This window comes from Triturus cristatus, chromosome 7 (assembly GCF_964204655.1).
Source record: "Triturus cristatus chromosome 7, aTriCri1.1, whole genome shotgun sequence".
NCBI classification, from domain to species: Eukaryota; Metazoa; Chordata; class Amphibia; order Caudata; family Salamandridae; genus Triturus; species Triturus cristatus.
In genome coordinates, this window is record NC_140590.1 from 1445254232 (window position 1) to 1445278402 (window position 24171).

The window sequence follows — 24171 nt, forward strand, 5'->3', positions numbered from 1 at the left end:
GGAAAGGAACCTCTCTCCACTGTTTCTTTAAACAGGCTGGCTAGGTGGGGTGCTAGGGTGCCACGGTATGTCACATAATACTCCTGCGGGAGGCCATCCGGACCCGGGGTTTTACCCGGGGAGACCAGGGTGATCGCCTCCTCAATTTCTTTCAAGGACATGAGACGCTCCAGGTCCTTCTGAGCCACTGGATCCAGCTTAGGGAGGCGCACCCCATCCCAGTCAAGGAGGGCTGCAACGGTCAGCTTGGGGTTGTGTGCTGTATACAGCCTCCGATAATATGCCGCAAAGGTGTTCGCCATCACCACGGGAGCACGCTGCACCGCTCCCGTCACGTCCACTACCTCTGGGATGATACGATTCGCCCTAGGATATGTGGCCAACCTGTGCAAGATCACACCATTCTTCTCCCCCCAACCGTAGACTTGTGCGACCGAAGACCTCCAGAGGAGCTTGGCCGCATCCAGGGATAGTTGTTTAATCTCATCCCGGATGAGGGCTAAGTGTCGGGCCTGGGCGACATCCTCCGTCGTGGATAGTAGCTGTTCCAGGCGAAGCACCTGCGCTTCCTTGGAGGAAATCTCTTGCAGCTGCGACTGCCTCTGGACCTTAAGCTGCCGTTTAGCGAAGCCCCATATGGTCGCCTTTCCTGACTCCCATAGGGTACCCGGAGAGGCTACCGAGCCCTCGTTGGTGGCAAAGTATTGTATAAGTGCCTTCCCCACCTCCTGCCTGAAATATTTATCCTGAAGAATCCAGGCATTCATCCTCCCTCCATGTTTGGCGGGCCACGAGCGGGGGAGCCCCTGAGCTCAAGGAGTACGGGGGAGTGATCGGAAATGCCTCTAGTGAGGATGCGGACGTCAACAATAAGAGAGCAGTCAGTCGCGGGGACAAAGATCGCATCTATGTGCGCCTGGGTGCGGTGAGCTGCAGAGGTATGCGTGAATTGGATGCTGCGTGGATGCCATATGCGCCAAGCATCACAAAGCCCCCAGGGACTCAGACCAGTTTTGCAATTGTTTCGCACTCGCCGCCCGGGCGGCAGATAGAGGCCCTGTTGTGTCAAGGGCCGGGGCTAAGATCGCATTGAAGTCTCCTGCAATGATCATGTTGCGTAGCAGGGCAGCGGTGTGCGCAAGTGTGGGTGCGAGCATGGAGGGGGGGCATACACCGACATGAGAGTGATCGGGGAACCAGCCAACGATCCGCACACTGTCACCGACGAGCCTTGAGGGTCATGCACCACTTGGGAGAGGACAAAGGGCAGTGTACGCCTTAGGAGGATGGCGACCCCTCGTGAGCCCCTGGAGAAGCCGGAGTGCCATACCCTACCATAGCCATAGCGAGCTAAGAAAGGGCAGCAGTTACCTAAGAGGTGCGTTTCTTGAAGCATCAGGATATCAATGTGGAGACGCTGCGCATACCGTAAGACCGCTGTACGTTTGTGCTGGTCCAGCAGACCATTGACATTCCACGACAACACGTGGAAAGACGCCATAGGGGAAGCGTTATCTATCATGGTAGGCGTTTCTAGGGCGACGCGGAGCGCGTGGCTTTGTGTTTGCAAACGCGCTTGGGATCCTGCGGAGGCGTGTGCGATCATGGATTACGGGGGGACACCCATCCCTCCCACTGGCAACATGTGTCATTCTGTGGTGGCTGAAACAAAAACCTACAAACAACAGGGCAACATACAGGGAAAAACTCTCGAAAACCCCCCTTCAACCCCACCCCCCACCCTACACTTCAGGAACAGAAGCATCTGTCGACCCCCCACTAAACAACACCCAATGCACAGGGCGAACAACCAAACTAAAACGCCTGGGAATAGGGAAGCGTGGAGGACCCCTTCTCGTGAGCGGATGCATGTTTACAAAGACCATCGGGAAGTTAGGAACAGATCTGAGACAGCACGCCGTCTCCGGCCGTGGAGCAAGGCCCGCTGGGCAGAGACCGGCTCAAGCAGGGTCCCTCAACAGCATCGGGCTACAGGAGAGGTCCGCATCAGGAAGGTCAATCGCTGAGGGCCGGGGAGCAGCCCCACCACCATCCAGTCGGCCCGATGAACCAGAGCGCCTCCCGGTCAACGCTCCCCCCTCGACCCGGGGTGGCTGCTGTGTGTGACTCGGTGGGGAGTAGGAGCGTGCTCGCCTCCGGTCACGGCGCCTACAGGAACGATTACGTGGGGGCTGAGGAGTGGAGGGAGCGGAGCGGCCGAGCCCGCCCCCACATCACCCCCGCCCGGGGCACAACCCGCAGGCCACAGAGGGCGCTCCTCCGTCACCCAGGTCCATTCCTCCGTCGGGCTGTCGAAAAACAGTGTCTTGTTCTCAAATACCACCCGCAGGTGAGCCGGGAAGAGGAGCCGATACTGGATATTAAGTGCCCTCAACTTCTGCTTGACCTCTCCAAATGAGCGACGTTGGCCCTGGACCTCACGGGTGTAATCTGGGAAGATCATAATGGCAGAGTTTTTATGAAGGAGCCGTTGTTGCTTGCGGGTTTCAGACAGGATGATGTCCCGGTCCTTGAAGTTAAGAACCCGCATTATGATCGGGCGGGCAGGAGCGCCCAGCATCGGCTTGGGGGCCAGGTACTGGTGGACCCGCTCAATCGCAAACCAAGGGGATAGGGATCCCTCGGGAACCTACGACCTCAGCCACCTCTCCAGGAACTACACTGTACGACCCTGTTCCGCTCCCTCCGGAAAGCCCACCAGGCGGAGGTTGTTGCGTCTGGACCTGTTCTCCGCATCCTCCGCCCGGCGGTGCAACTCCTGAGTATGGGACTGAAGACGGGCCACCTGCCCCTTAAGTGGCTGCACATCATCTTCCACAGAGGAGATCCTGGACTCAGCTTCTTTAATCTGGGCGTTCGTGTTGCGAAGGTCCTGCCTGATAAGAGTCACATCCACTCGTACGTCTGTGATTTTGCCCTCCACCGAGGTCTGGGACGTGTGGATAGCCTAAGGGATAGTGGCCAGTTCAGCGGACGGAGGAGCCTCCTGCCCAGCCACTCACCCAGTAGCCCCCCCCTCCGGGGTGGTGAAGCGATCCATTTTGGTCTGGGTGGCGGGGACCTCCGTTGACCTGTCCGATCTACCCATTTCTGGTCCCTGGGGAGGAACGGGATCTCAAGGGCCCCCCAGCTGGAGCCCACTCTGGAGTCCTGGGCCACATACTGCGTCCGCAGGAATGGCAGCAGCTCCGTGACTGATGTGGCAGGTGACCACGAAAACACAATAATGGGCAGCGCCGGGCCTGGGGAGGAGAGGCCCGGGCCGGGTCAGTTCACCTCCGACGCAGGTTGCGGGGGGTGCGCCCGGAGTGAGGGAGAGGGGGTGGAGACGGGATGGAGGGAGGGAAGCTGTGCTAACCGGAACCTCACACACCCGCCTGCTGCCGACCGACTGCCGAATCCTCCACCCAAACCCAGATGCCACGGCACCCACACTCCTTACCTCCAGTCCAAGGCGCAAGAGCTCGCCGCCTGCCGCTGACCTCCCACCGACCGCCAGCAGAGCCCGCCGCAGCAGCACAGGCCTCAGGCACAACAGGGGCAATCAGGAAGCTTACAGTTCTCCCCCATGCGGCCTCCGCTGGCTCTCCACCTCGAGGAGCATTGCCTGAGCCCAGGGACTGGTGAGGAAGAGAGGCCCGCTCCCAGCAGGCCTCCCAAGGGCACCGGTGATGACCCTCCGTGAAGGACCGCAACCCCAAAGGATTCCGCCGCTGGCTGAGGCCTGCGACGCTGGAGAAGTCCACCCAGGCCCAGGAGGGGGGGCAGCGAAGGAGCACCTCCGCAGCAGATCACACAGCGTCGCTCCTCCAGAACTCAGCTCCGCCCACCTCAGGCTGTCCCCATGACACAATGGAGCCCGCGGCGCCAAGCGTGATCAGTCCAAGCCCCGGCAGGCACCAGCCCAACAATTTCACCGCTGGGAGGCAATGGGGGCCCATGGCATCCAGGCCTACAGTCCAGGCCCCGGGGGTTCAAGCACGACTCACCAGCAAGTCCAGCAGCTGCGTCGCACTGGGGCCCCGTGTCTGGGACAGTGCCACCGCACAAGCAGACCGCCGGCAGAGGCCCTCAGTGCCGGACACCGTGCGGCAACAGCGGCAGCGGCCAGCATCCACCAAGCCAGGCCCAGGCCACAGGATCAGCCAGGAGAGCACCGGCGTCCCCAGGCACTGCATGCAGGCCCCCCCAGGACCCCGATAGCAGGAGCAAGGGCCCCCGTCGAGCCGACCCACAATAGACAGAGCCGGGTCCACCACGGAGTAGCAGCCAACCCCAGGCAGGAGGGCCGCGGACCGCCAGGTGCCGCAGGTACGTTGATTTTGTCCCCCGACTGACGGCCGAATTCACCGCCCTCTCACGATGGGCGGACACCAGCCACAATGTGCCCCGGTCCTACGGGGGGAGACCAGCCAAAGACCGCAGACGAACACAGCCACATACAGTCTAGGGATGCGGGTCGCTGCAGGCTCAAGATCTACTCGGAGGAGGCTGCCATTTTAGAAATGCCATGTGGCGGGCCGGGGAGACCAGGGCCGCACACACCACTCCAGGACGCCACCAACTTCCAAAGCAGAGCTCCGGCGGCCCCCTAGCAACAATGCCCACGATGCCAGATAGCAGAGAGTCCCGATGTACACAGATGGCCGAGCGGATGACGGAGGGGTCAGGAGCACACCTAAGGTGCGACCGCCATCTTGATGCTCGTAGCCACGCCCCTTGTGGTATATTTTTAAGGAAATGTCCATCCTCCACCCTATTCCACATGCGATTGCTTGGTGGGTTTCACATTCATTTATGCTGGTTTCAAACCTTCACGGGTTCACTGTTTTTGTCACATTTCTATACTTTGCACTTGTCTTTCTTTCACCAATTAGCTTTTCACACAATTGCCTACTTGCTATGTACTTATTTACACTTTACATTTCCCTTCACAGGGATGGCTATGGCCACGTGTTCCTACTTCTCACTTTACGTTTGCTTACATGGGCTACATATTGTGATTATGGACTCTGGGTACACACCTTCTGGGGTCCATTGGTCATACCACAGGTACATTTCACTCTTTATTTCTTCCTACTCAAGGATGGTAATGGGTACTAGCCCCATTTGCCCATATATTCTTGTCTGGGAATGGGTACAAGACCCATTTGCCCACATATTCTTGCCTACATGGGCTACACACGGTTCTCACCCTTACACAGGGCACCGTTCCATGGGTCTCAGTCCCGTTTACATTCATACAGGTACCCTTTCACAGGGCACCGTAGTATGGGTCACAGTCCCATTTACTTTTACACTAGTACCCTCGCACAGGGCACCGTCTTATGGGTCACAGTCCCATTTACATTTACATGGTTACCCTCACTCAGGGTGCGTCTGATGGGTTTTTGACCCATTTCTACTCTGCACTGCATTGTACCTCTACGCGGGGGATTGTCCTTTTTTGGGCTTTCACATTATGGGTTACAGTCCCATTCACAGTGCCCCTCACACTCTGGCATAGGAGTAGAGGACGGTCATGGGTCTTAGTCCCATTGGCTGTTATTGTCTTTCTACATTAAGTCATATTGCTGTTTTTTCAACGCAATGTTACTCTCATCCTTTATTTGAATTGTCTTTTTGAAATTTGGGAGAGGATTAGTTGCACTTTTGTATTTCTTTTCCTCTTCTCTGTTTTCACTTATGTCCAGCTTTCCTCGTGATGTTATCATACTTTCATCCTTGGTTCTGGATCCGCATTGCTTGTTGTCGTCCTTTGTCTCCAGCCTTCCCTCGTTCGTATTTTCATTCTTTCTCTTCCTTGTTCGGAGGAGATCATTTATCCTTCTTCCATCCTTCTTCCTTGTGTCTGTGTGTAGGCTGGTGTCCGGTTTGCATTGTACCTTGCTCTTTCGTCACTTTCTGCCTGCCTGGCCAGTGGGTGCATTCGGGGGTTAGTCCTTGGTGCGTCTATGTCTCTCTATTCTCTGGTTGTTTACTTCTCTTTTTCCTCTGCTTCCTTCTCCTTCCTACCCTTTGTTGGTGGGTATGCGTCTAACCTTTTCGTTCTTATTCACTCTCTGCTTCTTTCGCCTATCTCTGCTCTATCTCCTGTTCGGTACTCCTGTGTTTTCGTATTCGTTTCATTGTCGGAGTGTTTGGGTCTTTCCCACTTGTATATTCTTGCTCTTTGCTTCTTTTTCGTATTCTCCTACCTGACTGTTCCCTCTGTCTTGCTCACACTTTCTCTCTGTCACTCCGTTGTTCCTTTCTTGCTATCTGTACTTTGTTCTCTATCGTTATCTTTTATCCTATTTTGCATTGTTCTTCTGTTAAAAGGAAAAGGGATATATGTAGTATCCGGCATATATATGGTAAGGTGTTTTACCTCCCCTGCTCAGCCAGTGCCTGTGCTCTGACTCATTAGAATGTTGGAGTCTGATGATGCCTCGGAATGTTGGGACTGAGAGAGGCAGAGTGACAGTTGGTCATGGGCTGAGCAGCTGACAGGCAGCTCCTGGTGGGGTTCTGATCTACTACTTACCTACTTGATGTCCTGAACCTTACTACTTGTTATCTTCATGAAATAAACCTTACTGAATTACATCCTTCCTGCGTGGACCTCTTCACTACAGTAAGGTTTTCTCTCCAGCAACCTAAGAGGGCACATAAACAGGACAGGTTAGTACAATGATCATTGAGGACATAAGGATGGGCGATGATTATAAGAGCCTTTCCCAAATAACTGATGTTATCAGGTGGGAAGAAAAGTAGTAGGATTAAAATATAAGCACCAGGCATATGAATAAAGGAAAAAGTGCCCTTCAAAAGGCTCCTAAGCAGACCCCAATACCCCTTCAAACAAGCCTAGGAAGAGCTGTAGAACCGTAGAACCTTTATGATTTCAGTGGACTGCACAGAATCACTAGTCATAGGATGTGACCCCCACCTGAGCAATTTCCATAATTTGAACCTCAAAACAATACACAAAAATACAGAAACCAGTTTACACGAAACAAATACAAAACTAAGAAATACCTTACTTAATTCACAACTACAAAATTTAATTTTATGGGAGATTGGCCCTTTTCAAATTATGGTTTTATTTGTAATAGTCAAAGAAATATGCTAATCTCTAGCATTTCACTTTATATGTATAGCTGTTAAGGTATGACCTCTCTGTTTATGCATATCAGTGCTTCAATTGAGATTACCAACCATACAAACTAGATTCAGATTGCTCTACTTGCCCTTTTCCTTCGAATCAAGCTCAGCTAATATTAATTCATTTTTTATCAGTTGCAGACAGCTGACTAAGTGTCTCCCAAACCAGGGTGAGAACTCTGCAGTAGGTCCTCTTCCTAATCATTAGGTCAGAGCTCCAGTCAGTTGATATAGTTTCATGCCACTGGTTGTTTAAATTCCTTTGATGAGCAGGGGAGCTCCTCTTGTACGCCTTCATCTTCCTGTGCATCTCCAGCTTTGTGTTCTTGAGTGCCAACCACCCCCTCGGAAGTTCTGCTTTGAGATCAGTATCCAAAATTCCTCTTCTCAGGACTGGGTGGGATGAGTTTGATCGAACTGGCAGTGCATTCAAGATTAACATATTGATCTTTTATGTTTCAAATAGAGGTCACAGCAGAAAATGAGGATTGTGAACTGTGGCATAACATTACACCAGTCCATGCTTAAAATCATTGTACACTCTTTCAACATCAGGGCAGTTTAGCATCACTTCCAAAAGCTCCTACCAGAATGCAGGAGAGCCTGCAGCCACATTCACTTGCCTCAAGTGTCTTTTCGCTGACACATGGGATGCAGAAGGAAGGCTGCTGATGACAGTACCTGCTCTGCCTCCAGTACAGGCCTGAGGGACTCAGAGGAAAGGCGAGCACTGCAGTGTGACTTCATGCCTTCTCTGGGCTCCTCACGAATCCACAAAGACGCAAGAGAAGTAAAAGAGAGGCAATGTGGTCCTGCCACCCACCCACTTCCCCTGCGTATCCGAATCAGAAGGCCCTTCATGGAACCAGGGAATGTGTAGCTGTAGTATTTCTGTCAGTCAGAACTGAAAACAAACATGGTGGCTTCAGATCAGTAGAAACAGCCAGAACCTTAGGGGAGAAAGGGGGAAGGAGTGCACAGCGCAGAGTAAGTTGAAGTGTAGTGACGATAGAAGGACAAAAACAGGAGGGTTAAACAAAGGGGATGCAGGAGGCTGGTGAAAGAATCTCAGATTTGTATATATATGAGGCCAGTGTCTAATATCAGAAGCATGATCAGAATGCAAGGTCTATTTTCATATTTATATATATATATTTTTACATGTTTATTCTATTCAGTTTTTCAAGATTTGTTAAAAAAAATATTTATATATATATAAATATATATATATATATTCACAGAAAAAACCATAGGTTTCAGGCACGTTATAGTTAGGAATTAGCATTTAAAAAACCTCAGAAATTCACTGAAAAAACCATAGGTTTCAGGGGTGTTATAGTTAGCTGGACTTTTCACTTGTACAAAACCATTGAAATTCCCCCGTTATAGTTAGTTCAGCTAACTATAACTCGCGCGCCTGCAATGCACTGCTGATGATGTCACATATTACATCACTCATGACATGGTCAGTGACATCACTCATGACATCACTGATGATGGTTTTGTACAAGTGAAAAGTCCAGCTAACTATAACACCCCTGAAACCTATGGTTTTTTCAGTGAATTTCTGAGGTTTTTTAAATGCTAATTCCTAACTATAACATGCCTGAAACCTATGTTTTTTTCAGGCATGTTATAGGTCGCCAGTAGATAGTTATAGTTAGGACCGTGTTTCCATAGGAAATCCGCAACATTCTATTTGGAATAACTTTGGCGCCGGTTGATGAATCCTCGCAAAATTTTCAAAATAGGTGGGGTGCTCCGCTCCGCTCCTACCCTGAAAGTCTCGGGGTGATTCGTTAAGCGGGGGCCGAGAAAAAAGTGGGCTTCCAAAACGCGTTTTCCCAATGCATTTTTCCATAGGACCTTTAGTCGAAGGTACAGCCCGAACGGCTGAACAGAATTACTTGAAATTTGGCAGAGAGGTAGTCCTCAAGTCAGGGAAGTGCCTTTTGCAGGTCTGGTGTCAATCTGTTCAGTAGTTCCTGAGAAAATCAAAAGTAAAATCATATATATATGTGGGCGGAGCCTAACCACACATCTCATCCTGAGATCTGATTGGCTGTCAGCACTTCATCCAAGAAGTGTTGGCAGCCATCTTGGGATCAATATACATGATAGCACCTCATTAAAAAGCATTGCAGTTAATAGAAGGTTTTAAGACTTTAGTTACATTATAAATCATTTGTTGATGGTACCATACTCATTTTAGGAATTGTGGTATGTTCTAAGGTGATTTCACCAAGTGAAAAAGCCTTCTGCTGGGATATCATGATTGAGAGAAAAATATTTTCTCATGCTTTTCCCACAGAGGATAGAAGGTGATCTATAAGCTAAACTGAGAGCTTATTTTCTGTAAATTCACATTATCTTTCTCAGTCATGTGAGAATGAAGTCTGACATTCTCAGTAAAACATGTACATCCAACAAGGGCAGAGACTGTCAGTTGATTCCTTTGTGTTCTACTGCAGCTTCCCAGAGTGTTCCAAAGAACAACTAGAGCGCTAACAGTTCTACTTATGATAAACGTATGGCACACCTGAAGCCATCTTGCTTGGATTAAAGTGGTAACTCTTAAAACATTTAATTTAAAAAGGAACAAAATGAGGGGGTTCATTTTTCCATAAAAAGTATGATTAGTGCTGCAGAAAGAAAAATTAGGGCACATTTTGAGTGACTTCTAAAATCCTCTTCTATTTCATTAAAAAATTCTGACATGCAGACTGAAACATGCACTTTCAATACCAGCAGCAGTTTTCCCTGGTGAGCAGTAGTTTTACTACGGTGATCTAATGAGCAAAGAGAGTGCTAACATTCTGAATTTATGGCAAATGTGTGACACATCTGAATGCCTTCTTGATGGAATCAAAGTAAAAAACTGAAAGTATTTCCTACTGAGGAGACTGCAGTAAATGAGGAAATTAGGAAACTTCATAACAAATAAGTCTCCCAAGATGACCACCAGAGACAAAAGAGCCCAAATGTAGCCCAAATATCACTCAGATGTAGCCCAAGTATAGCCCAATGACAGAATGTCCCAGAGTGTTCTTAAAAACAACTAGAGCGCTTACTGTCTTCATTATGACAAAAGTATGGCACACCTGAAGCCATCTTGATTGGAATAAACTGGTAACACTTAACACATTTAATTTAAAAAGGAACACAATGAGGGGGTTCATTTTGCCATAGAAATTATGATTAATGCTGAAGAAAGAAAATGAGGGCACATTTTGAGTGACTTCTCAAATCCTCTTCTATTTCATTAAAAATTCTGACATGCAGACTGAAACATGCACTTTTAATACCAGGAGCAGACTTCCATGGTGAACAGTAGTTTTACTACAGTGATCTAATGAGCAACTAGAGTGCTAACTTTCAGAATTCATGACAAATGTGTGACATATCTGAATACCTTCATGATGGAATCAAAGTAAAAAACTGAAAGCATTTCCTACTGAGGAGACTGCAGTACATGAGGAAATTAGGAAACTTCATAACAAATAAATCTCCCAAGATGGCCACCGGAGACAAAAGAGCCCAAATGTAGCCCAAAATCACCCAGATGTAGCCCAAATATAGCCCAATGACAGAAGTGTGCAAAACACTTATTATTTTGTGTTTTTGCAGTGTTATATAGTGCAGACTTGTCAGGTATTGGAGTGCTTTACATGAGCATTGGTTACATCACACAAGAACAAATTCATTTTGGTTGTAGACATGGGGAGACTAAGTGATTTGACCAGAATCACAGAATGTCGAGCTGAAGCAGAAACTCCAACCTGGTTCCCCAGTTGCAAAGTCTGCAGTTCTGGAAGTAACACCACATCCTCTCCCCTAAGTGCAACATTTAATCAAGTGGTCAACTGGATAAAAAAACATAAAGATAACAAATCATTTAAAAGTGCTTTGTCGCTATTTGAAAACTCAGAAAATATGTCCTTATTTTAGTCGTTTAGAGCACTAACCATAATTTTGATGCCAATAAGACCCTCTCATATATGTAATTTCTAAAGGAAATGCTCTAGGTATTACAGTTTTGATTACATCGGTATTCACAAAAGGCATTTAGTAGTAGTAAAGCTAGGAGTCCTAACATTACTACTACTAAATGCCTTCTGTGAATACAAAAAGTAGTAAGTTTAGGATTTCATCACAGATTAGTTCTGTGAATCAGCCCCTGGCAGTTTTGTTATTGCTAATTATGGCTGCCACAAAGCACCTCTTCTCAGCCCTTACTTGCTCATAGGGACACCTCAGTGATCAAAGGGAATGATGTGAACCATAGAGAATATAACATTACAAATGGTATAATTATCAACAATGGGCTATTTACTACTTTCAGGATTTGAGTGAGATAACTAATTTAAGGTTTACTCTTGTGTTTTTTTATCAAGTTGGATCCTAGTTCGCCATCATTTGGTTTGTGACATGAGGACCACAGGGCAGAATGAAGTTCCATTAGGACGGGCACAAGTGATGTGACAGCAAATTGTGATGGTAATAAATAAGTGAACAATCAGTCCTGAGTTCATGAGTGCAAAAGCTGCAGTGGTTCCGTGTACAGTATCCGATACAAACACTATAAAAATGCTTCCACTTGGAGCTGATTACTCCAGGAAATCGGTTACTTCCTGTCGCTATTCAAAAGACAGAATCGGGGTTCCAAATACTCTGACTAGTGTAGGTTCAGCACCTACCTGAGGCCAAACTGAAAGGGCTCCATATCAGCTATTCTGGATAATGATCTGGAGTTGCTCATTGTAAGAAATTGGGTTTTGATTGAGGGGATAAAAACACTTCTCAAGCAACAACCACAGTCCTTGTCAGGGTGAACCACAAAAGCCACTAAATTAAACTATGCTTAACCCTCTGGTACCTTGGCACAAAATCAGTCAGGCTTAAATCAGAGACATTGTGTTGAGTATTTATGCAGCAACCAAACAGTAGTAAAGTGCGCACACTACACAAGTATTATCCCAAAATAATTTTGAAAAATATAGTAAAATGTAATGAATGAAAAGAGACCAAAACAACAAAAATCTATCAGTGCAATTGTTGGTATACAATTTAAAAGGATGAAGTAAAAATAGTGCCTAGAAGCAGAAAGTGCTAACTCTGGTTATCGGGTAGGGCTAGACTGGGACAATGACACAAGTTCACGCCAACCATGGTGATGTCTGAGCTGGATACAGGGACCAAGTTAGTTTGCTGGAAAAGTTTCCTTCTTAATGTCCGTACACAGAGCAAAACTGTAGGATATAACAAGAGGAGGTCAACTGATGTCAGGCAATGGTCCAGGACCTGGGGAGGCACATCTTGGATATCAGGAACTCACTCCAGCAGAGGCCAGCAAGGCTCAGGCAAGGCCAATTGTGGGTCCAGGCAGGTTCAGTTACAGGTCCAAGCAAGGCCAGTTGCAGCAAGTCAGCTGGGCGGTTGCAGGGAGGCCACTGGAGCGTGTTGTGTCCCTGTAGCTCAGAACAGGAGGTAATCGAACTGACTCTTGGAGTCACTCAGGTTTGTCTGGGATGCAGGAGAAGATCCAGTCCTCCTTCTCAACGAACAGGGCAGGCCTCAAGCAGCAGGGCAGTCCTCTGAAGAACAAGGCAGGCTTCAAGCATCAGGGAAGTCCTTCAGGGAACAAGCCAAGCCTCAAGCAGCATGCCAGTCCTTTGGTAGCAGCAGGGCAATCCTCTAAGGAACAAGACAGGCCTCAAGCAGCAGGTCAGTCCTCTGGGAAACAAAGCAGTCATTTTGAAATATCCACAGGTCCAGCAGTGTACTGAAGAGTGGGTCAGAGGGTCCTATTTTTATACCTGGCGCCAGCTTTGAAGTATAGGAAACCTCTGGAGTTTTCCCACCACCGATGGTTCAGGGATTTCCTTCCTCTCTGCTCAGGCTCCAAGTGGTCTGACATAACAATAGATTGGTGTTAAGGTCTTTGTGAGTGTTCTGGAGGCTGCCTTTACAATTGAAGTGGGACAGCGAGCAGCTCCACCCCTCACATACGGCAGGGCGGCCCTCTCTCAGCTACACCTAGGTTCTATTGTTCACTGTCTGGGCCCAATATGTATTCCTGGTGTTGGAGCAATTAACAGGCCCAAGCATCCAGGGTTGAACTTGATAAAAAATAGGCAAAGGCACCAAAATAAAAGTGGCCCCCATTAGCGAAGCATGTTGCAAAAAAGTGGTAATATCAGGTAAATCAACAGCAAAAACTGGCCCTCCTAGCCATAAAACCAGCCAACAGCTTTTAAAAAAACGGCCAACTTTCTGATATATTAGACCAGCCTACAGGGCACAGTCTGATTGCTCTATCGGCCAGTTCAACACTGGAGGCAGCTTGAAACTCCTAGAAGGCTTAAGAAAGTTTAGGACAGGAAAATACCAACTTTTTAAAAGTGGCATATTTAAAATTGCATGTAAAGTCTGACTATGCCATTACAAAGGATTTTAAATTACAATTAATTTGAGTCCAAACATGAATTTTCTACCTGCTCCCAATGTCCTGACTACTAGTGAGTGAGTGAATTAGAGACACAGGCTAAGGTGGGGGTGAGCTCAGCTGCCACCCGCAGTGAAAGCAGGCAGTATTGCATAAAGTTTGGGCTGCACTTTAGCTGGCACCGCAACTCAGACGTACGCAGCAACCTGGGAACCAGCTTACAGCTATTTTGACCTTACCATGGCGGTATCTTGAGGAATGGATCGATTCCTGCTGACTCACACCACCCTGGGCCGGACGGGCCCAGAAAACGGTGGCCACGGCTGACTCTTACTGTCAACAACCTGCTAAGTGCTGGGCAAGGCTGAGAGCTGCTCACAGCAGAATGATGGAATAATGGATGGGATCCCGGCATCTCGACTCACCCCAGGCCCACCTGCAGCTGACTCGAGTGAGTCAGTGAGGCAGGCCTTCTAAGTCGCCGAACTTGTGCAGCAATATAGCAGGAGCTGAGCTGCTCGCATCTCACATCAAGTCACATCATGATATTGCTATGTTTCCATCATCTTCATTGCTAGATTTTTTATATCTGGAGAAAGTCTCACTCATAGTTGTTGAAATGTCACTCATATTTACACTGAAATTATGAAAATGTCATGCATAGCAATCTGAAACCTTGAAAGCTATGTGGTTTGCATGACAAATATTTTGAGGCTCGGCTCATGTTTTGACTGTGAGAACCAAGCAAGTCTCTAGCTCTGTGCTGGTTTGGCTCTCCCTATTAATTTGTTGGCTAGCCCAACTATATTACATTTACCCAATAACATCACTCTTTCAGATCAGGCACACTGGCACATGTACCTTGCCAATGCAGACCACCAGGAGTTACAAGAAAAGGGTAAACCCAAATAAGCCACTGGGACCTGGGTATAAGACAGTACAATATAAAATTGGTCCCAGTAGAACAATACTCAACAAAAATCACAGTTGAGAACACAGTAAGCATAAATAAACCAATACGTTGTAAATATTAAGTCCAATGTTATTTAATCACATTGAACATTGCAACTGCTTATGAGTCAGCGAATAAATCAAGGAATATGCCAAAAACAAGTGCCCCACATGGGGAGAAAAAAGAGACTGGGGGGAGAGAGGTATTGTGCATCAAGTGAGGGTTGAAGAAGAAAATGCATAGCCGTGATTGAAAGTTCAATATCACAGTGAGAAATCGCTGTTGATCAAACTGGCATGTGACAGTTACAAAGTCGACGTTTCGACACCCGAAGAAATGTAGGTTGCTTAATCCCTTATGGCGGGGTCTTCCTCAGGACTGTGAAGAAGGTGAGAGGGGGACACCTGGAAAATGAACACAAGAGGTCTTAATTCACGGGCACCAAACACGATTAACAAATACAGGTGAGAAGGGATGAAGCCAAACTTTTTACCATGAACCACCCCTGACTGTAGGTGGTATCGTAGTGGTTGGGCCTGTAGGCTCCAAAGGCAGAGAGCGGGTATATGGCACCTGAAAAATAAGGTGGGGGCCATCAGATATTTCTCCCACAAACTAGAAAAAAAGTCTAACCAATAGAACTACCTAGCGGAATAGATCAGACTTACTTGTAATAAATTGATAGAGAATCTGTCCCTTTAAATTGGCCATTAAACCAAAAATAATTAAATTAGCTTGGACTGTAACGTTCCAATGAGTCGTTGTAGACTAATCTGAAAGAGAGAAGAAAAGAAGATAGGACCCTAAGTCAACCACCACTGAGGTTGGAGAAAACTCATAGCAATGCCCGTGTCACTGAACAAACAAAGATGATTACCTCTGTAATGGGTCGTGACACTTGTGAGGCCTGCCAGGTGCTTTTAATCTAAGGAGAAATAAAATACAGAAAACTGCTCTTAGCCCCATGTTAGCAGTCTCCCGAAACAACCGAGCATCTGTTTGAGGAAAAGGGGTTCTGCGCTTTAAAGCCAGCGCGGGATTTGGGCTTACCTCTAGTCTTCAAACTGCCTCCGTCTTGCATGAGGGGAAACAGAGTACTGCCACGTCTGCTGTTTTTAAAGCAGGGGCTTGTCTCACTCGTGCACGAGCGAGCCGCGTCATGACAGACGCTCGATGCTTGTCAAATATGACAAGTCATCGCGGCTCCACCATGGAAGAAAGACTCCATGGGACAGAGTTACAAATTTGAAAAAGAAAAGGATTATTGAAATCCAGAATACCAATGGCAATTGGAACAGTGTATTTGTTATCCCAAAGGATCCGATATATGCCACACAGGCAGAAAGGGGCACTCAGGATATATATCGGGAGGCCCAGTGCGCACAATTCAGACGAGAAATAAAAGTGCGCCCACTCCCTCAAGAAGGATCGTATGTGTAGTCATGCTTGGCTGATACATTGTTTGGGAGGTTTTACATAGAGACATAATCAAGTGCAGAGTTGCCAGAAGCAGTGGCATGTTCTATATACATAGCAGGCATCAAATGTAAACCTACTGATCCCATGTTCTAATTAAAAAATGGGACATACATCTTGCTTGTCATTACATTATTTGGAGTATTTGTACAAAAAATACAATCCAGTACATATATATAACAAACATCATACGTTCCAAATTAGAGATGAGGCACACAACTTGCACGTCGTGCATAATAGATTGATACTTGTATGTATTATAGTTTAAGTATTGACAATGTATGGGAATGATGTTCTAAGCACTATACCTGTCCATTAATGGCAAGCAGTTCACATGTAAGTGATCAGAAAGGAGAGGTCAGGTGTATGCCACAGCTATTACAGAGTGTGCAGGTGTATTATTCTGATACAAGGCACGATAGCTGTGCATGGCTAGCGTCCAATTCGTTGAGGCCATTATGAATAGAGTCTAAATGGGACATCCATTTGCATTCTCTGACACTGAAAATGGTTTCCATGTTACCTCCCCTGGGTCCAAGGGTAGCTTTCTCCAAGACCACCCACTTGAGGTCGGCTGGTCCATGTTTAGCATTTCTGAAGTGCTCCACCAGGGGCACTCCTTGTACTCCACATCGTATTCGGCTTCAATGCTGCAATATGCGGGATTTTACTTTCTGCTGCGTTTGCCCGACATATATTTTGTCACAAGGGCAGATGATTCCATAAATAACATTGGTGGTATCACAGTTCGTAAAGGATTTGAGGTCAATTGTGTGTTGTTTATAAACAAACTGTTTCGTTTGAATCGTGATCTTGCAGGCCTTACAGTGGGCACACTTGAAATGGCCTAGTGTGGGTGATAAATTCCATAGAGACTGAAGGGATGGATCCTCCGGAGAGTCCAGAAAAGAATGTACCACGTGGTCCTTCACACTTTTAGCCTTCCTGAAAGAATGCATACGTAGGTCCGATTGTTCCAAGGCGTCTGATATGAGGCCCCAGTGCTTGTTGACCACCTTCTTAATGGTGTTACTCTGTGTCGAAAACCTAGTGGCACAAATCATCCTCCGTATGGAATCACATTCTCTTTCTCTTGGTGTCAACAACGTTTCCCTAGGGCTGAACCAAGCCCTTTTACGTGCTCTCTTGACCAGTCTCTTCGGATACCCTCTTTCCAGTAGTCGATCACTCAACTCCTCTGATTCTGACATGAAGTCTTCCTTCTTGGAGCAGTTCCGACAGATACGCAGGAACTGCCCGAATGGTAAATTGTCCCTTAGACCTCTTGGGTGATGGCTGTTATAGCGGAGAAGTGAATTGCGTTCCGCTGGCTTCCGATATAATGTGGTGTACAGTGTGTTGTTCTCATTTCTGATAGTGATTTCGAGGAAATCAATCTCTCTAGGGTCAAAATGTATGGTAAACTGTATGTTCTGACTCCTCTGATTTAGCCATGTGTGAAAAAAGACCCTACTCCACTGGATCGCCAGACCAGATCATGAGGATATCATCTATGTACCTCCTCCACAGAGTCACCTTGTTGTTATAGGGATTGTTGTCGCTGAAGATAAATGAATTCTCAAAATGATCCATTAAAATAATCGCCAGGTCTGGGGCAAAGGCCGCCCCCATCGCTACTCCTTTGGTTTGAAGGTAATAGTGACCCTGAAAGAAGAAAAAGTTCTTCATCATTGCAATTCGGAATAATTTGATGTTAAACTCTGTAGGTACCATCGTTGGTGCTGTCCTGCACTCCAGGGCTATTTTCATAACTTCAAGAGCCGATTGTTGAGGTGTACTTGTGTATACCACCACCAGGCAACCCTCCTGTTACAAGGGTGCTCCTGTCGGCTATCACCTCTGCCAATGCCGCCACTCACCTCCTTCCCGAACGGATATAACACTGCCAGCTGAGGGTCATCAGCAGGAACATGCAGCCAGTTCACATTCAGCCATGTATAATGGCATGCATACCAATTACCAAGTTACTGCCTTTACCTGCTAATTCTTTAGGGAGAGAGTCCTACGAAGCCTACCTGTGGAAAACAAGCCTCTTATTGATACCGACCCACGTCCAATTCTCTCTATTTATTATACCACTAGGTGAACATGCTATCTCAAACAACATATACAGAAATGGGAACAACCCAATGTTTACCCTATCATACTGCCAGGGAACGACTTCCATAGCTGGACCGGTTATGGGTACGTCATCCCTGCACACCGAGCCCAACCAATAATGGCGGCGTTGGCTTGCTCTGCTCTTCTGCCTCACCAGGGCCGGCTTTAGGGCAGTGCAACTGATGCAGCCGCACTGAGCACTGATCTGGGGGAGGGCGCTGACCTCAGGTCGGGGGCGCTGTGTTTAGCAATGACTTACCATTTCATCATCATCATAATCTTCATTCGGTCAAAATATATTAGACCAATAAAGCACATAAAATAAAAATATACATATATGATACACAGTACAGTACATTATCAGATATCATTTCATTTTCATATAGGTACACATATATATTACAAAATACCAAACATTATTAGGTGTTATATCATTATGTAAAAACACAATTCATTCCACACCAATCTAAAATTCATCTATACCTTATATTAGCTCACACCCATTAAAATTCAGTACATGTAATCAGAGATCAGAGGTGAAAAACACAGGAGGGTAAGAACCTCAGATCTGGGTCTGCCATACGATCCTATTTCCTCTCTCTTACTTTAATTTTTGTTGATAGACTTACATATAGAGAACAATAAATTTATGTTTTCCATGTACAGATCAAATCAATTTACCAGCATGACTCTTCTAAACGCTCTTCCCCTATCCGATGGGGTTATTCGTTTCTGCTATCAAAATGTTCTTCCTGGCATAAAAGGCACTCCATAAAAGCATGGCATTCTTAAACAGATATCAATAGTGGACAGGGACTGTAAAAAAAGATACGCCTGACGACATTGGGTAAACGAAAAGTGTTTTACAAAACATAATATGTATTATGTCCTCCACTTTTTATAATATTTACAGAAAAGAACTACAGGAATTGTACACTGTGTTGAGGAGCTATCACAGGGACATTTACACAAGTTTGAGGACCAATCATTAGGTTCGGGGAAGGTGACCATGCAGTGGAACAAGTTAAAATGTATCAATGCTTTTGATTCGGTACAGCCCTCAGGTATAATTGCATGTCATAGCTGGTTAAAATAAGCCGATTTCTTAAAACAGTGGGCTTTCACAATTCTGCAGACATCCTTATATTCTCTAGATGTGTTAAACAGTTAGCTTTTAAATCTTCCTGCTGATTTCAGATAGAGATTCAGGATAAGTAAAATAGTCTGAATGCCTCAAGTCCTGACAAAAGCTTTCTATATATCTCAACCACGGTATTCGTGTGTATAGGGTTGATTTTAAGTAGTTTTTTATAATTGACCGATTTAGGGCGTGGTACTCAGTCAACCATATTTTGTGCCACAGCAAAATAGGTTGAATCTGGATTTAATCAGCCAGAAACAGGACACCCAGCTCTGTGTGGCACACAAAAGTTGAGGCACTTTTAGGTGTAGCAAGCAAGTACCTCAAAAACTTGTTTTGCGCTAATGCAATGCTGTACAATTTGCATACCCCCATATGCAGGCCCCGTATAATGCTTTACTAACACATTTAACCTTAGAAATAGTAAGCATCTCTCTAGGGAGATTTGTATCTAATCTGTTGGCGATTTCCCGTAAAGCCATACAGGCACTTCTAAATAGCAGTGCCCTAGTCTTGATGGCATGATTCCATGTGCCATCTTTATCAAATAAAACACCCAGTTAAGAAAAGTTATTAGTAAATTCTATCCTGGAACCAGTGGCGGCTGGTGGAATTTGAAACTGGTGAGGCGTATGCAGAACGAATCAACATATGCGAGCGAGCGCAGCGAGCGAGCCCGATGGCAATAAAGGGGGTTCAGGGGGGTTCTCCCCCGTGAAGAAATAAAAAAAAATTGGTATCTTTTTGGTGCGATTTTCAGCACTATTTCTGTGATAAATGAACTAAAAATTCAGTTCTTCTAGGCATTCATAAATGAAAACTCATACATTATTTCAGAGAATTTCTGGGTTGCCAAGCAATTCTGACTTTTGAAGGGGGCTAGGGTACTAAGCAAGACTTCTTTGGCTCTACCCTTTCCAATAGCAAACACTAGTTAGCGATTTGAACAAGTTCAATGGACAAACCTGGGGTCTAGGGAGAGTCCCTCTCCTGAGAAAGAAATTTAAAAAAGATTGGCAAATGGTGCATTTTAAAGCAAAGGAATGCAGCAATAAAGAAAGCCTTATTAAGCAGTGGGAACGTATAGTCTTGAAATATTAAACACATTAAAAACTTCCCCGTATCTTCTTGCATTAATTTGTTCAACAGTTACTGTAATATGTAAATTGTTCTGTATGATAACAACTTTAGCCCTTTAAAATGTATGCTTGCCCAGTGTCTTGCACTGCATGCAGCATTAACTTTGGAAAAATATGCTCTAACCAGACTTCGGGAAGCACTCACAGCTGTTGGCTGTAACCTGTCATATAGAAATATTTGCAGACAGGTCTTGAAGTGAGATGAAAAAAGTGGGTGCTCCCTATAAAGGAACATGCCAAATACATTTCTGTGATTCCCATAGTGTGCCATCAGACCGGTATTTTGGTTTCTCACTGAGATGTAATTTTATCCAGATAAATGGCACAACAACTGACATACACCTAAAGCCTGTCAGTATGATTGGCTTTGTCACTGGGTATTAGCTGTTTAACCCCTTCCCCGCTCATGACAGAACCACTCCGTCATGAGCCACGGGTGCGCTGTGCTCATGACGGAGTGGTTCCGTCATGCTGCGGCCGTTGGCGGCCACTTCTCCCACGCAGCGCTAATTCCCCGCCTGTGCGGGCGATTAGCGGAGTGGGTGGAGTCATGACGGAACCACGCCGTCATGAGCACAGCTCACCCGTGACTCATGACGGCGTGGTTCCGTCATGAGCACAGCAGCGCCGTCAACCCCCCCAAACCACCCCAGCGCTGCGGCGGAGTTCGCGCCGCAGCGAAGGGGTTAAGATAAATGAGTAACAACAATGATTTCTTATAAATAATGAACATTGAAAATGTTTAAATTCTGAAATTCTGAAATAGTGAGTCTGTGAATTAAATAGCATTTAGGCCTGTGGAAGGGGTTTTGGCCTTCAACTATGTGTGCTTTATGTTAGATATGTATCCTCTTTTTCTCTGCATATCTTGTCCATCTGCACATCTTTTCACTCTTCCCCGAATTCCCTTCCTCACATCTCTGTCACTTCACCGCCCCCAACATGCGCTGCACTCCCTCAAATATAAGTACTTTAATTTCTCTTACTTTTGCTTTGCAAATATTTTGACATCAGTGTACCCCCTTCACACACATTTCCACAGAATTTCAGTTGCAAATGGAATACACAAATATTGTTGTGTGTGTTCTGTAGAGGCCAACCCACTGACGGGCACTTTGTTTGACTTTAGCCTTAGCGCCTGCGTGCTCAATCAAAACCCCTCAAACACCTGTCATGGCTCAAGCCTCAAAGTATGCACAGAAAAAAATACAGATAAACAACAACATTATAAAATAGCTAACTCGTGGGGAATGCAAGATCGCACACGTAGGCTTAAATTAAAGGCAACAAAAAGAGAACACCTACTAATGCACACACCTTAGACGTTCCACCTTCCAATGTTAATAAATGTGCACCACTGATGTGGGTGAAAACGACTGCTACGATTTACAGCAATGAATGATTCATTTTGTAACGTAGCTCTCCCAAAAGGTTGTGATCTTCGTTACAGCACTGATGTTTCCTTAAGTCGCAGTTTACTTATCAGGCAATAATGAGAGCCCGAGAGACACGTTAATGAATTCCGGTACTAAAACCTGAATAAAAATACTGGATTTTACTGGCTGCTCTCTGTCTAGCGCTTAACAACTGTCAAGTCGTTTAACCTAATTCGGCACTCTGCTCTAGTTTCACTGATGTGACCTCTTCACTGACACGTCCTTCTGCTTTTATTGCGGGACACCCAGCGCCTTCTGCTAAAAAACGTGATGCAGAACTTAAGTATCTTTAAAAATGGCAAAAACACGTCATACAAAAATGAACATTAACCATACATGGGAACAAACAATGAAAATGAAAAACACGGACAACATAAAACATGAAAAAAATCAGCAAAAAAAATTAGCAAAACTAGGATTGTTGATAAGCGCAGGCAGGTGCCCTGGTGAACACATTCACCCTTCCATGACGATATTTGATCCCAGCTCTTCATGTGAAGCGAAGGTATTTGCCCACTTAATGTTATTGTGTCCATGTCATGCAAACACATATCAACACGCAGCTGTCGAGGCCTCTGAGGCGCGCATACAACTCAAGTGCCTATATTCTCATTACAGTATTAATAAACAGTAAAGACCTTTAGGACCACATTTTACAAAATGTATAACATAGTAAAAAGACCCAACACCACGCTGTTCGCGACAGAAGAGAGAAATATTGATTTTAGCCAGGGCTGCTAGAATAAGACCAGGAGTCGAAAGGAAGAGAGGTGGGGTGGGAGGTAGCTGCTACCCCGGCGATCCCTAATTAAAGGCCATGCCCTTTGACATCTGTGGACTTTCATGCTGTTTTCTTGCTGTTGCTTTCACGTGCAATCAGCCCAGTCACTCACCAACAATCCCGTAGCATAAGACAAATATAAATATGATATCTTCTCGTTAGTAGTAAGTTCTGAAAAGAACACAATTAGTCACCAGAGATCCTGCAGGCTTCAATTCGCTCCAGAAGAGCGGCTGTCCTACATCAGCATTCTAGCAGCCAAAAGCTGAGTAGATGTATGCTGACAGCATGGGTGTCCGCAGGAATTTTTCCCGGGGGAGGGGGGGGCAAAATGTTAACCTCATCACCATCCTCCGACACGATGTGTGCCAGGTGGGACACAAGAAACACTGGGGCGCAGGAGGAGCCATGGGGGGCAGGAAGCAGGCCGCATATGATCTCATACATCATAGGGTTGTTGTGCCACAGCCATCTCTTTCTTTTGTGGCACCCCAAAATTCATACCCGCCCTGGTCCATAAATTACCCCCTAGATTCCAAAACCCATACCCACCCTGAACCCTAAAATTACCCCTGCCCCCCCCAAACTCATACCCACCCTGAACCCTAAAATTACACCCCTGGCACCCCAAAACCCATACCCACCCTGAACCCTAAAATTACCCCTAGCACCCCAAAACCCATACCCGCCCTGAACCCTAAAATTACTCCTGCCCCCCAAAACTCATACCCACCCTGAACCCTAAAATTACCCCCCTGGCACCCATACCTGCCCTGACCCCTAAATTTGTCCCCCTGGCACCCCAAAACCCATACCCACCATGAACCCTAAAATTACCCCCCTGGCCCCCCAAAACCCATAACCCATACCCGTCCTGACCCCTAAAAATTGTCACCCTGGCACCCCAAAACCCATACCCACCCTGAACCCTAAAATTTCCCCCTTGTACCCCAAAACCCATACCCGCCCTGAACCCTAAAATCACCCCCGGTACCCCAAAACCCATACCCACCATGAACCCTAAAATTACCCCCTAGCACCCCAAAACCCATATCCACCCTGAACCCTATTTATTACCCCTGCCCCCCAAAAACTCAAACCCGCCCTGAACCCTAAAATTACCCCCCTTGCTCCCCAAAACCCATAACCGCCCTGAACCCTAAAATTACCCAACTGGTACCCCAAAACCTATACCCACCCTGGCACCCTAATCTCTAACCCACCCTGAACCTTAAAATTACTCCCTGGCACCCTAAAACCCACACCCATCCTGAACCCTAAAGTTACCCACTGGCAGCCCAAAAGCTGAACATTACATTCTGATTGTGTATCGCGCCGTCTCCCTGTTCAGGACAATCTGCTGGTCCGGATCTGCTCGCCCTGGTCCGGTTCTGCTTGACCTTCTCTGGAGCTGTTCTGCCTGCCCTGTCCCTCTTCTGGACCCACCGAGCCTGCCTCCGTGCACACTGCCTGGACCGACTCTGTCTGGCCTGGTTCTTTCTCCTTTGGACCC

At 46.5% G+C, this 24171-nt stretch overlaps 1 long non-coding RNA gene across 1 annotated transcript; it reads right to left on the reverse strand.

Annotated features, from left to right (window-relative positions):
- Positions 1-14748: 14748 nt before the first annotated feature.
- LOC146812169 (uncharacterized) lies at positions 14749-15491 on the reverse strand. Its single transcript, XR_014965878.1, has 4 exons — positions 15442-15491; positions 15233-15337; positions 15058-15137; positions 14749-14968 (listed from the first exon to the last, which is right to left on the reverse strand). It is a non-coding gene; the product is annotated as an uncharacterized LOC146812169 (long non-coding RNA).
- Positions 15492-24171: the final 8680 nt, after the last annotated feature.